At 40.3% G+C, this 11,621-nt stretch overlaps 1 protein-coding gene across 5 annotated transcripts in view; it reads right to left on the reverse strand.

The window, feature by feature from the left end:
- tab2 (TGF-beta activated kinase 1 (MAP3K7) binding protein 2) overlaps nucleotides 1–4,595 on the reverse strand; it is a 41,062-nt gene extending 36,467 nt beyond the window's left edge. For all 5 annotated transcript variants that reach the window (XM_013914144.1, XM_005746183.1, XM_013914142.1 and 2 more), the window contains exon 1: nucleotides 4,086–4,595. The gene's annotated coding sequence lies outside the window, so the exon portion shown is untranslated. The remainder of the gene's footprint in view (nucleotides 1–4,085) is intronic.
- Nucleotides 4,596–11,621: the final 7,026 nt, after the last annotated feature.

Below are 11,621 nucleotides of genomic sequence, written 5' to 3' on the forward strand. Positions count from 1 at the left end.
CACAAGCCTTTCAATTCAGCTGTGAGTTTTGTTATTATTTTAACATATTTATATTTGTGTTTCTGAGCGTATTAATTTTTCAGATATGTTAAGTCCACACGGGAAAGCCACCACAAACATATGATTTTCTGCATTACAGTAGTAATCTATATGACAATGATGAGATATGTCTTGTTAGTCAGTGGCAAAGATGTTTTGATCTTTGTCTGCCTTTCTGTAAGTCACAGCATGCCACTGCCTAATCGCTATGCCCTCTTCAGTTCCTTATTGGCATTAGTGCTGCAACATCTATGCAGTTTGTCAATCATGTTGACCCATTGTCCCAACTGCAAAACAAGTATCTGGCTTAAAGATAAGTGAAGGGTTCACCAGAGTCCTTGCGGGTAAGGAATACATTTAACACGCCCTTATTTTTCATCAGTTCTCTTCTCTACTAGATTATCTTTTATTAATTGTTTTAGTTTAGATAGCCAATTACAATGCTGATATTCTATTCTATTTTGTTGGTTTTGACTTTCAGAACATACAGATATTCAGCCAATATATCTGTGCATCTCTACCATAAACATAATGTAACTAATAACAATTCAGTGCCATTCAGACCTGAAACCTCCATCACGCCGAATACAGATTTTAAAATATTATTACCCAAGTGTAGAGTATGCTTACACAAAAGAACTACTTTTAATTTAGACTTAGAAGTAAGGCTAACTTAATCTACAAAATTGCTCAGGTTCAGCAAATAAAATTACTTTTCTCCAATCACATAGTGAGAAATGCGACAGAAACGCTTTAAAAGAAAATGCAGTAAGAGCTTTAACCTAACCTAATCGCTTTAATTACTTTGAGCATTTAGGTCTACAAATGCATAATTAAGTGTCTGATGATCAGAAAGGATGCTTGCAGCAGAAAATTGGCAAATTTCCACTGAATTCTGCAGTTTTATGGCACTATCGGCCTTGTTTTCGGCTAATATTTTAGGTTTACAGCTACATCTAACGTACTTGTGCAGCATCAACATAAGCAAGTCAAACAGGTAGAAACTAAACCAAATGTCATTCATACACATTAATGGAAACAACTCCGGAGATTATGGGACACAGTATCTGGCATTAAAATATATTTAGTGGATAGAAACAATCTAAGCTCTGATATGTATACATTTATTGTAGTTCTGTATTTGTTAGGTCAGTGAGGAGTTCTTTTTGCCTGAATGAAATGACAGTGCCAATAAAGCTTAATCATACACAGCTCCACGTCTCCACGGACCATTTGTAAAGCTGCTGCAAAATTCACACTGCAAAATGAAGAAGCTCGTAGCCTTTGGCAGTTAGACGTATAGAGGAGTGTGCAGTGTCAGCCTCAATGTGTACAATTTAACCCTTGAACTGGAGACAACCATGAGCAGCATGTGTAATGGAGGCCTCACATTATAAAGCAGAGAAGTCAGGAGAACTGGACAGGGGGAGGGGGTTCTTCCTGACAACCACACACTGGAGAGGGGGAGGGTTAAAAAACATTGAGCCCTCTTCCTGAGTCTGCAGCATTTGGGCATAATGTGATGGGTCCTTCCTTTTCACCTAACTCCCATTTGGGCTTACAGTTTGTTTGTTTTTTTTTCACCAACACCTCTGAAGAAAGCACACCCTCCAAAATAACCTACGTGGACAAGTCACTGAGCAGGGTGCTCAAGCATTTGTAGCGTCTTAGATATAATCGCCCCTGACACTCAGAAAGGTAAACCAATATCATTTCCTGGGTTAAACTGACTCTGCACTCTTCATCTGAACAACAAGCAAGTTGTACGCAGTCCAAGAACACTAATATGCAGCAATTATCCTTCCCCTTGTGAAGCCAGTTGTAGGGTGGGGGGGCAGGGGCACAAGCTACACAACTATACCACCCCCACCCTTTGGTTTGCTCTGCAGTGATAACTTGTTGTACAAACTGCAAATGATAAATCAGCAAACAGGTTTTTCCAGGAACAAAGATTTTAGCATTGGCACAGGCCTCGCGACAACATACCACAAACTCTCAGGCTGGTTGTAGAAGCTCTCAAGTGTTAGTTCTTGCTTGTTTATTATGTACAGAAGCAATTAGAACAAGGGAGCCTGTTTCTTTTCACTTCTCTCAACCAACATAAGGATAAAGCACTCCAACTACCTGTTAACATTTGCCTTAATGCTAACCAAATAAAGCGATCAGCAGCATGCCGTTCTATACAATTCCATAATCCTCCCCCAAATCCTCATTTAGCACTTATCGCTCAGGCTCGTGCATTCATTGCCGAGTCTCCAAAGAGTGGCAAATCAGCAAGGTCTCCTAGCAACATATTTGCCTAGCTAAAGGCACACATGGTTTCAGTTAGGGGTCTGCACCTATAAACAGTTGGCCGTGGCAGCTTATTGGTCAGGAAGTGCAATGCTGACTGCAAGTCAAGACAGGCAAAAGCTGATAGTGAATAATATACAGTCTTACAGGTTAGCGACAATAGCAAGGTTTTGATTGCAGGCCAAAAACGAAGGGATTCTGAGTTCTGCAGTTTGAAAGCAGTAAATGAGTAGTATAGTGGGAATCACATAAAAAGCCACAGTCAGGTAGGCTGCGCTGTGACTGGGCTGTTTCTTTAAGAACAGAAGCAAAAAGGAGAGGGAGAAGAGAAAAAAAATCAGAAGTCAAGTCACAAGTCAATTCAGGATTTTAAAGCTGCCAATTTTAGGACAAAAACGACTAATTGGACACAGATTGATCACCTTCCAAAGTGGCTGCTGGAGCCAGCAGACTTTCCAGCCACAACCAACATTGTGCATCAACTGGTGTCTTGTCTTAATAGGAACACCAGGCTGAGTGAGGCTACATGGAGAAACACAGCCTGCCTGAACACACCCAAGGGGTTTTCGCTGGGCTACGACAAACTGATTGTTACACCTCTTTTTGTACAAGGTAGCAAACTTATCCAGCATCTTTAATCTAATACCTGTCACGGAATACTTCTATTCGGAATACTTTTCCTAAGATTAAAAGCTGACAAAGAAAAGGAGCAGTTGCTGCCACAGATTTTACTCTCACATGAAACTTTCACAATAAGTCAAATGTATCTCCCAGTCCATGCTGGCACCTTTAGTGTTTTCACGAGTATAAATAATACAACACAAGCCAGAAAAGTCAACATCCCGACAGTTTAAATGATCTCAGGACAAACACTTCTCATCCCAACTATACCCAGAGCTGTCATTCTCGCTGGTAAAGGTTAGGACCCACTCCCTATCACAAGTGCCACAAATCTGTCGGACCCATACGGTTAAAAGGCGAGAAACAAGTAATCAAATAGGCGAAGTCACTGTCTTATTGCCTTAGTTATCAAACAACCAAAGACCACACTATTTGAACCTCGGAGGCTCTACTTGTTCATGATACATACAGTAGGGCTTCCACGCGTGTATGTATCACAACTTCAACTTGTGTGAAAGTTAGTCAGTAAGAAAGTTTTCGTGCTTCCATTGTGGTAGCGACGGTATAAACAGTTAATTGAGGTGTACGAGCTTCATTTTAAGCTCGTAAGGGATCAAATATTCTGGGGAGGAGAAGAAGAGAAGCTTCAATTTTATGATTTAACGTTTCCATCCACGACTAATCGTGCGACGTTTCATCGGAGAGCTCAATGGAAAAAATAGCATGAGCTAACACACACTATAAAACATGTAGCGCCAGGCAGTGTAACTCTAAAATAAAGAGACCCTTAGTATCTACACGGAGCTATGAATATTAAACAGGACTTAGCGGTTAAGCTAACGAGTTGGTTTCAAAATGTAAAGTAGTAGTTACCCAACTCAGAGATTTGAACAGGCTCTAAACACTTCAAGTTAGCTAACTAAGTTAGCTGCTTACTGTAGACAAAAACTTTTTCCACATCTGAAAAGCTTTTTTTTCTCTCTCCATTTTCTTTCAAATAATGGACCGTATATAGAAGCACTTGCGGCATAATAAGCCGAAATGCCTTTTCCTTTTCACCGTAACGCTATTAAAACTGTGTTGTTCCGGCTGTTGCTAAATGGCGAAAGCCGTGTTAATTAAATGTAACTTACCTCCAGTCTCCGCCGCCGCTCCCCGGGCCGCCTTCAACACCCAAGACCGCCGCTGGACCTCCGGAGGGCCGCGGAGCTGGGAGAAGAGAAGCTAAGAAGGATCCAGCTACTGCCAGGGAGACGAAGAGCCAACTTGCACCGAGGCCCCGGGCCTTCTGTGTCCTCGAAATAGCGTTAGGGGGAGGGATACCGAGCCTTAGTCCTCCGCCGTTTGACAGAGACTCGGGAATACCTTTTTGACAGCTCCTCTTCTTGTGCCCCCCCCTCCCCTCGACAGCCCTTCACTTTTCTCTTTTTCCTCACTTCCAGCAGATACGAATCAAAATACTGTCAAAGAATATGGCGGCTGCTTAAACTAGTTACTATCGCGAGAAGAAAAGTTGTTTTTCTTTTTTTCCCCCAGTTTCCCAAGTTGTGCCGAGGGAAGAGAAAGTTGTGATTGCAAAATAGGCTGAGCAGAAGAAGGTGCAAGCGACGGGAGAAGGATGTGTTGCTCCAATCCCCTTTAAAATTACGGGAATAAATTGCATTTTGGTCCAACCCATATGAAGTGAGACCGCGGCATTCTGATTGACGCTGATCTCCTCTCCTCTCAGTTCACAGAGAAAGCACAGATGAGATGAATAAATAAATGTGATAAGATGGCTTTACTAAAAACAATACAGAAAAAATAAAATCAAGTTATAATAGATTATTTTTGAGTTTTTAAACTAATTGTAATCAATGAGCTGCACTTTGTAGTACCCGAGTTAAGCTAATTTTATAAATACATTAATAACTATGACTAAGCGAGATTCTTTTCTGAAATGTAAGAGTACTTGTACACAATATTTACATTATGTTCTGACTTTTTGTTTGTTTGCACTACGGCCTCTACATCGAGCAGTTACAGAAATAACACTGCACAAGTGTTCTGTGTTTAGAAACATCGAGCACAAATTATTACTTAAAAAAGTATGCATACAACTATACTTCTCACTTTTTCGATTAAATCAATAAAAAATAAGTAGGCTTCAAAATATCGATATGTTTTAAATTCTTTACTGCTTGGAATCATTAGCATTTTTGTCTGAACTGAGCAGTTGCTGTCATATTTCAGCCTGCTAATACAACAAAATAAGATCAGAAGTTAGTGAGGTGGTCTCTGCTACAGCTACCCTTGAAAAACCTAGAAACTATCCTAATGGTCGTCAAACCACGTCTTTAATGACAGATCCTGAGATGTCGAAAGTCATCATTTATTATATTATCTTTATGGGGAAAAGAGTTAAAACTAAACTAGGTCATTACAAGCCCAACATCAAGTTTCATAGATGTATTCCATTTGTTTGTTTGGTTTACAGGATCACAGACCAGCCTGAGTGTAACAAGAAAAACCACAAAGTAGGGCAGGGTGAGAACATCTTCCCCTTATCGCTCAGTGACACCTCACTCGATTTAGCAAAACAAAAAAAAGTACTGGTGCCAGAAATGAACACTTCTGCTGCTTTTTAACACTCATCCACAGCTGGAATTAAAGATCCGGAACATCCCAATTTGGACTATAAACAGCAACAGATCCAGCGAGCACCCACTGTTAAAACAGTGTTAAAACATTTGTGGTGGTTCATTAATGCATTTATTAATAAATTTCTGCATTTCCCAAGCAATAGCCCAGATAGGATGATAAAATGATAGCAAACATTATTCACAAAGATGGCTGCAGAAGTTTGTTTTTCAAAAGGTCTGTCCAGTACGCAATAGCAGAGCTACTATGTAAATCCTATTAGCTTTCCTTGCTGACATAAATGAGTTAATGTTACTTGGAAATGAAGAATGCATGTTTTTGTTTTTATTGTGTTTTATTGTAACTGTTTATTATATGAAGAATATAAGCAATCAAGGAATAACAAGTCAAACAATGTCATTATTTCACCATTTGGATGAAGCGGTAACTGTGCCGGGTCTGAATATTTTGTTGTTGGTTTTTTTTTTCACTTTTAAGGTGTCCCACCAGGCAGCTTTAGCAAAAAGAAATATGATCTGAATGATCTGTTGTGCAAACCACACCAGGAGGCTAGTCAGCTTCTTTTTATTTATTTTCTTTATTAAGAAGATTTATTATTATTATTATTATTATTATTATTATTATTATTATTATTATTATTATTATTATGGGTTATGGGTTCACATCACCATCTGGCTGGGACCTTTCTGTTTTGGAGTTTTCATGTACTCCCCTTGTCTGTGTGGGTTCTCTCCAGGTACTCCAGCTTCCTCCCAAAGTCCAAAGACAAAGGCTTAACTGGTGATTCTGTGTAATGTATTCAGGGCATCACATAATATTATGTGTCAACCCTGTGACAGAGAGGCAATACCCTGCCTCTCGTCCTATGGCAACTGGGGTAGGCTCCATCCCACCCCACAACCCTGGTAAGGATAAGCTGAAGAGACCGGATGGATGGATTTTTATTTTATTTTATTTATTTAATAAGCATTGCCTAACAATGTCAGAGCTGACAGGCAAGAAAAAGAGAGCAAAAAAAGGGTCTAGGATCCATTTGCAACTGCTCCATCTATAACAAAACACAGTCAAAGAAAAAAAACTTGATAATGTGTGTGAAAAGCTGAAACAAACCCCAGAGACAGAGAAAGGCCCAGGAGACCCAGGCTGGCCACAGCTCATTAAGCGTAGTGAGGATCCGAAACCACATTTCCCAATGATAACCACGTGTCTGCCTCAACAGAAGGAAGAGGGAGGCTCCAGACAGGCCCCACGGCCAAAGGGCAAGAGGCCCAAAGGACAAGAGGCAACGGGTAGCCAACCCCCGGCCATCCTAGTACAAGCTGAGGACAGGACCCCAGGGCCCCAGGCACTCGAGAATTACCCAGCACCTGTTAAAGACACCCCTTAAACGCCAGACCACAGCTCCCAAAGAAGCAGGCCAACAACCATATCTGAGTTCTAAGAATGTTAAATACTTATATGCTTTACAGTATGAATACAAACTGTAACTCTTGAAAAACTGAAATTGTTATTTTAAGGTGTTGGAAATTAACTTTATTTTATCAGGTGACGTGGTGTGGTTCATTTCTGTTGATGACATTAAACTTGTGGATTTTCCCTTCTTCAGTCAGTAACTGTTATCTGTACTGTCAAACACTGGTGGTGTTTTATTGTCTTTGCAAGTTTGATTGTGGCATGGTTTTTGAATGTTTCATAATATTGTACTCTGTTTGTTCATAGTTCAGTTCTACAAACCAGATGTGACAGGAATGTGCACCCTTGGACTACAGAGCCTCCTTGTTTTGCATGGTGATGACCTTCTTAATGTCTACAACACTGGTAGGTGTTTATAGCTGCATGTTAAAAGCACCAAATCACAGTTGACTTCATTTATATACAACAGTAATACCCACCTCAACAACTGGACTCAAGTGGATGGATAACAAATGATCAGGTAAAGCATTTCAAAATCGCAACAATCACCTGACTCTGTTTATTTTTAAGCTGTTTTTATGTATAAACATGGTTCCTGCGAATAGTTGTCATTTAAGTTGTCATTTCATTTTAGACAGGCTTCTGAGTGAGGAGGTCTGGGGGTCTCATCTACAGATGACTTTACCAAACCAACAGTGCATCTTCTAAAAACTGTCGGACGAGTTTGAATTTCAGTGATCTTGACCTCAAGGTCAAGGTCAGAGGTCAAATTTCAGAAAATCATCTGAATGAGATAACTCGAGAAGAAAGTTTGCCAAAGATTTTTAAATTCCCACCATGGTACAACTCCTTAATTTTTTAAAGTTAATTCTGTTTCATATGGTTTCCAGAACTGGTTTTTCATTTTAGTTTAGTAATTGTTGTTTAGAATGTAAAAATGTAGTTAAGTTTTCATTAGCTTCAGTAATTTGAGTCTTTTAACATTATAATATAGAGGGTATAAAAAAGGTTTCAGTTTTTAGTCTATGTATGTTGGATAGAAAGAACTTGTGAGCCATGTATTGAGTGCTTGGGTAGAAAAGCACTATAATAAGAACCAGTCAGTTTGACCTTTTTTCTAATTTAAAAGTTTGCACCCACCTCTATTTAGTTAGTCATGTTTTTCACCATGCCTGAAAACCATAAGCAGGTGTCCCTTGTAATCCTTCTTTTAGAACATAATTAACGTGGACCACATCTCACACAGTGTGAGCGAGAAAACAGACGCTTGTGGGAACTCGTGTGAAAAAGCACTGTGTATTTGTTCCTCAGCGAACTGGGCGGAAACATATGGCGTCTCGTGTGTCGGCGTAGCACAATGACTCACACACACACACACACACACACACACACACACACACACACACACACACACACACACACACACAAATTGTAGCCCCAGCTATCTCACACACACTGTGACCCCTTGACTCTGGGTCTGAAGCCCGGAGAGAAGAAATCCCCTCCAGTGGGAGAAGCAAACTGACAGCACAGTGCAGCCTCTTATCCTCTCTGTCCACTGCTCTCGTAGCTTTACACAATGCCTTCTACACTTTGAGATAAGCTGGTGGTAAACGGGGGGCTTTGTGTCAGGCAAGTGAATCAGCAAGAAAAATAAAAGGAGGAGAATCGAAATTCTTGAGAAGTCCCAGTGAATTCATGTGGTGAATGTGGCTTCAGTTTATTCCTTCTCCAGTTCTCCAAGCTGCCTAAGAAGTCGAAGGAACTTATAAACTCTCCTGCACACACTTCCCTCTACATACACACACTACACCAGTTCCATTTCCCTACATGTGTATATGCTGACACATATTACAAGAATGACAATGCATTTTTTTAGTCTTTTATTTTTTTTAAGTAAGGCAAGCTTTGCACCTAACGGGCACCCAGCTGAGAGAAATCCACTATAGCAGCCGGTCTCACTCCTCAGATAGGCTTTTTGGAGCAAGAAAGCCGGCCACCCACAATCTTGGCATGGAACATGGACCGTTTGTCACGGTCTGAGGACAGCTTGTCATGGGTCAGTGGTTTAGATTTAGCCGCGCAGTAGGTCTCCAGCAATTATTCCCCTCTTAAGCAAACGTCTATGCTTGTCCACCGGACATACAGGGAGGGCTGTGCAGCAGCTCCAGCACCGACCAGTTTGACACAGTGTCATTAGGGACAGGGGGAACTGAGAGAGCAGGAAGCCGTCCCATTCTCAGATGTACAAATGTGACTTATGAAATTGCAAGTCTGAGCATCACGCTTGGATCACACTGAGGTTAAAATCAGCACAGATGCAATTATATGTTAAATACATGAGTCTATACCTTCAATCCACGCTGGTAGAACGTATATTATATCTACTTCTTACATGATCATAAAGAGTACCTATTATGTTCATTTTATCAAACACATATTTTCTGTCTTTGATTCTGCTGGTAGCTCTGCAAGTAGCTTTGCATATTCCATAGTTTCAAATAATCCTTATTTATCTTACTCTGGTCTCAGTGCAGCCCCTCAGTTTATCATCTGTCTGTAACAACGTCATGGTTCTGCTTCTTTGACCCACTGTTTTATGTTTTTGGACTTTCAAGTTCAGTTTACTGTTAAATATCTTCTGTTTGATTCTTAGTTTGCTTATTGTTTAGGTTTTCACCTTCTGTGTTTTCAATCTTGAGGGTTTACTTCCAGTTACTGTTGTGTTTATTGTATTCCCTCTGTGTATGTCCTCAGTGTTTCCTGCCTTTCCTCTCAGTCTCAGTTCCCCCATGTTTAGTTTAGTTCTGTGCCTGCTTCCCACTTCCTGCTTTATTCTGCTGCCATTTGTCTCTTGTGTATTATGTTTAGCTTTACTTCCTCCCCTGGTCCACTCTGTCGATCATCCACACCACAAGTTTCCCCAGCAGTCTCTTTGTTGTCCCTTGGATTTTGTAGTTTTAATTCTTGGACTGTGACTTGGATTTATGTTAGGATTTTTTTTTTTTTTTTGGGGGGGGGGGTTATTAGCCAAAGGGGAAAAAAAATCTCACTTTTGTTTTTCAACACCGTCATTGCGTTATGCATTCTAGCCCCTCATTCCTCACTGTCCACATAGTGACAGCTGGGTTGTTTTAGCTCCCTTTCCAATACCTTTATGCCAACTTTCTCTGTATTTGTGGCCCTTTATTAACAGAACATTTAAACAGCAGGTGGTTGCTTATCTGAGATGACAATTTTAGGGAAAACCAAACTCAGTGACATCATAGAGAGCCAAGAATAGAAAAAAAATGTCAACATATGCTGAGCTCATTATTTGAAACTGTACAAAGATATGACCAAAAATGAGGAAAAGCAGAATCTATCCCTTTTTTTGTACCTCTGATTTTTTTTATTAATTTTTTCAATTTCTCTAATAGAACACAGACTAAGACACAGTGAACCTATTTACAGTCTGGGCAATCACAGAGAAAAATATATAAATAGAATAGGTCCTTTTTAACATTTTGTGACACTTACCTTCAAGAAACTTTCAGTTGTAATAAATCTCAAGGTTAGAATGTGTGCATAGGCCTTTTAGCCTGGGCCTGACAGTTTAAATGCCTCTCACACTACTCTTTCAGTATCTTGAGGTACATTTACTGAAATTACAGCTGTGTCAAGAAGCGTTGTGTGCAGGCAGGGGACGAGGACTCAAACGCAGACTTCACAAAGGCAAAAATGGGAACTCAAAAACACTGCGTTATTGCAGGCTCAGAAATAATACAAAACCATGTCAAACCTAAACTGGGAGAATTCTAAGTGTACTGGGAGACACACAGCATGAGGGACAACACAACACTCACTCAGAAAAACACAGGGCTTAAATACACTGGGAAATAACAAGGGGAATGAGACACAGGAGGGGAGCACAGCTGGGAGAAATCAGACATAATGATCCCAAAGGGAAGCGAAACTCAATACATTCGCGTAGGACACAGACCTTCAAAGTAAAACAGGAAATGTAACACAGACGCGGACTGACTAGGGGAGACAGAGCAACAAAGAAACACAGACACCAACATAAAGGAGGCACAGAGGGCAGCTACTAAACACTCAGAAAACTAAACAGAATACAAGAGACCCAAACACGCTACTGTAACGCATTACAATAACGCGTTACTGCCCATCTCTGGTCATAAAACAAAAACCCTGAGACACAAGAAACTCAAAACACTGGGCCATGAGATCCAGGATCCTAACAAGCTGGAGATTTTGTACTTTTATGTAATATCTAAATCTGATGTGAATCTGAATAGACTCGTTTTTAGGGGGGCACTACCAGATAAGCCCAAGTACCCTTTGATCAACCCTATTAATCATGTTCAAGTGTTTTCAAACTGGATGAATAATGCAGTCAGTGGTTTCAAGCTGGAAAGAGATAAATGGAAGTATTAGCCTACTTGTAGCAAGGAATACAAGAAATATTAAAAAGTCTCTTTAGCCGAGATGCAAACCAGACAAGTCTTGAGCCAGAATGCCCCACACACTCCTTGAATCTATCGGCTCTTGCTAGAAGTAAACTTCTGAATCTGACAAAACAAGGGAGCTACTGTTACGCTTGTAACACTGTGTGT

The sequence above is a fragment of the Pundamilia nyererei genome, unplaced genomic scaffold (genome assembly GCF_000239375.1).
Source record: "Pundamilia nyererei isolate P.nyererei 1_Seehausen unplaced genomic scaffold, PunNye1.0 scaffold00174, whole genome shotgun sequence".
NCBI classification, from domain to species: domain Eukaryota; kingdom Metazoa; phylum Chordata; class Actinopteri; order Cichliformes; family Cichlidae; genus Pundamilia; species Pundamilia nyererei.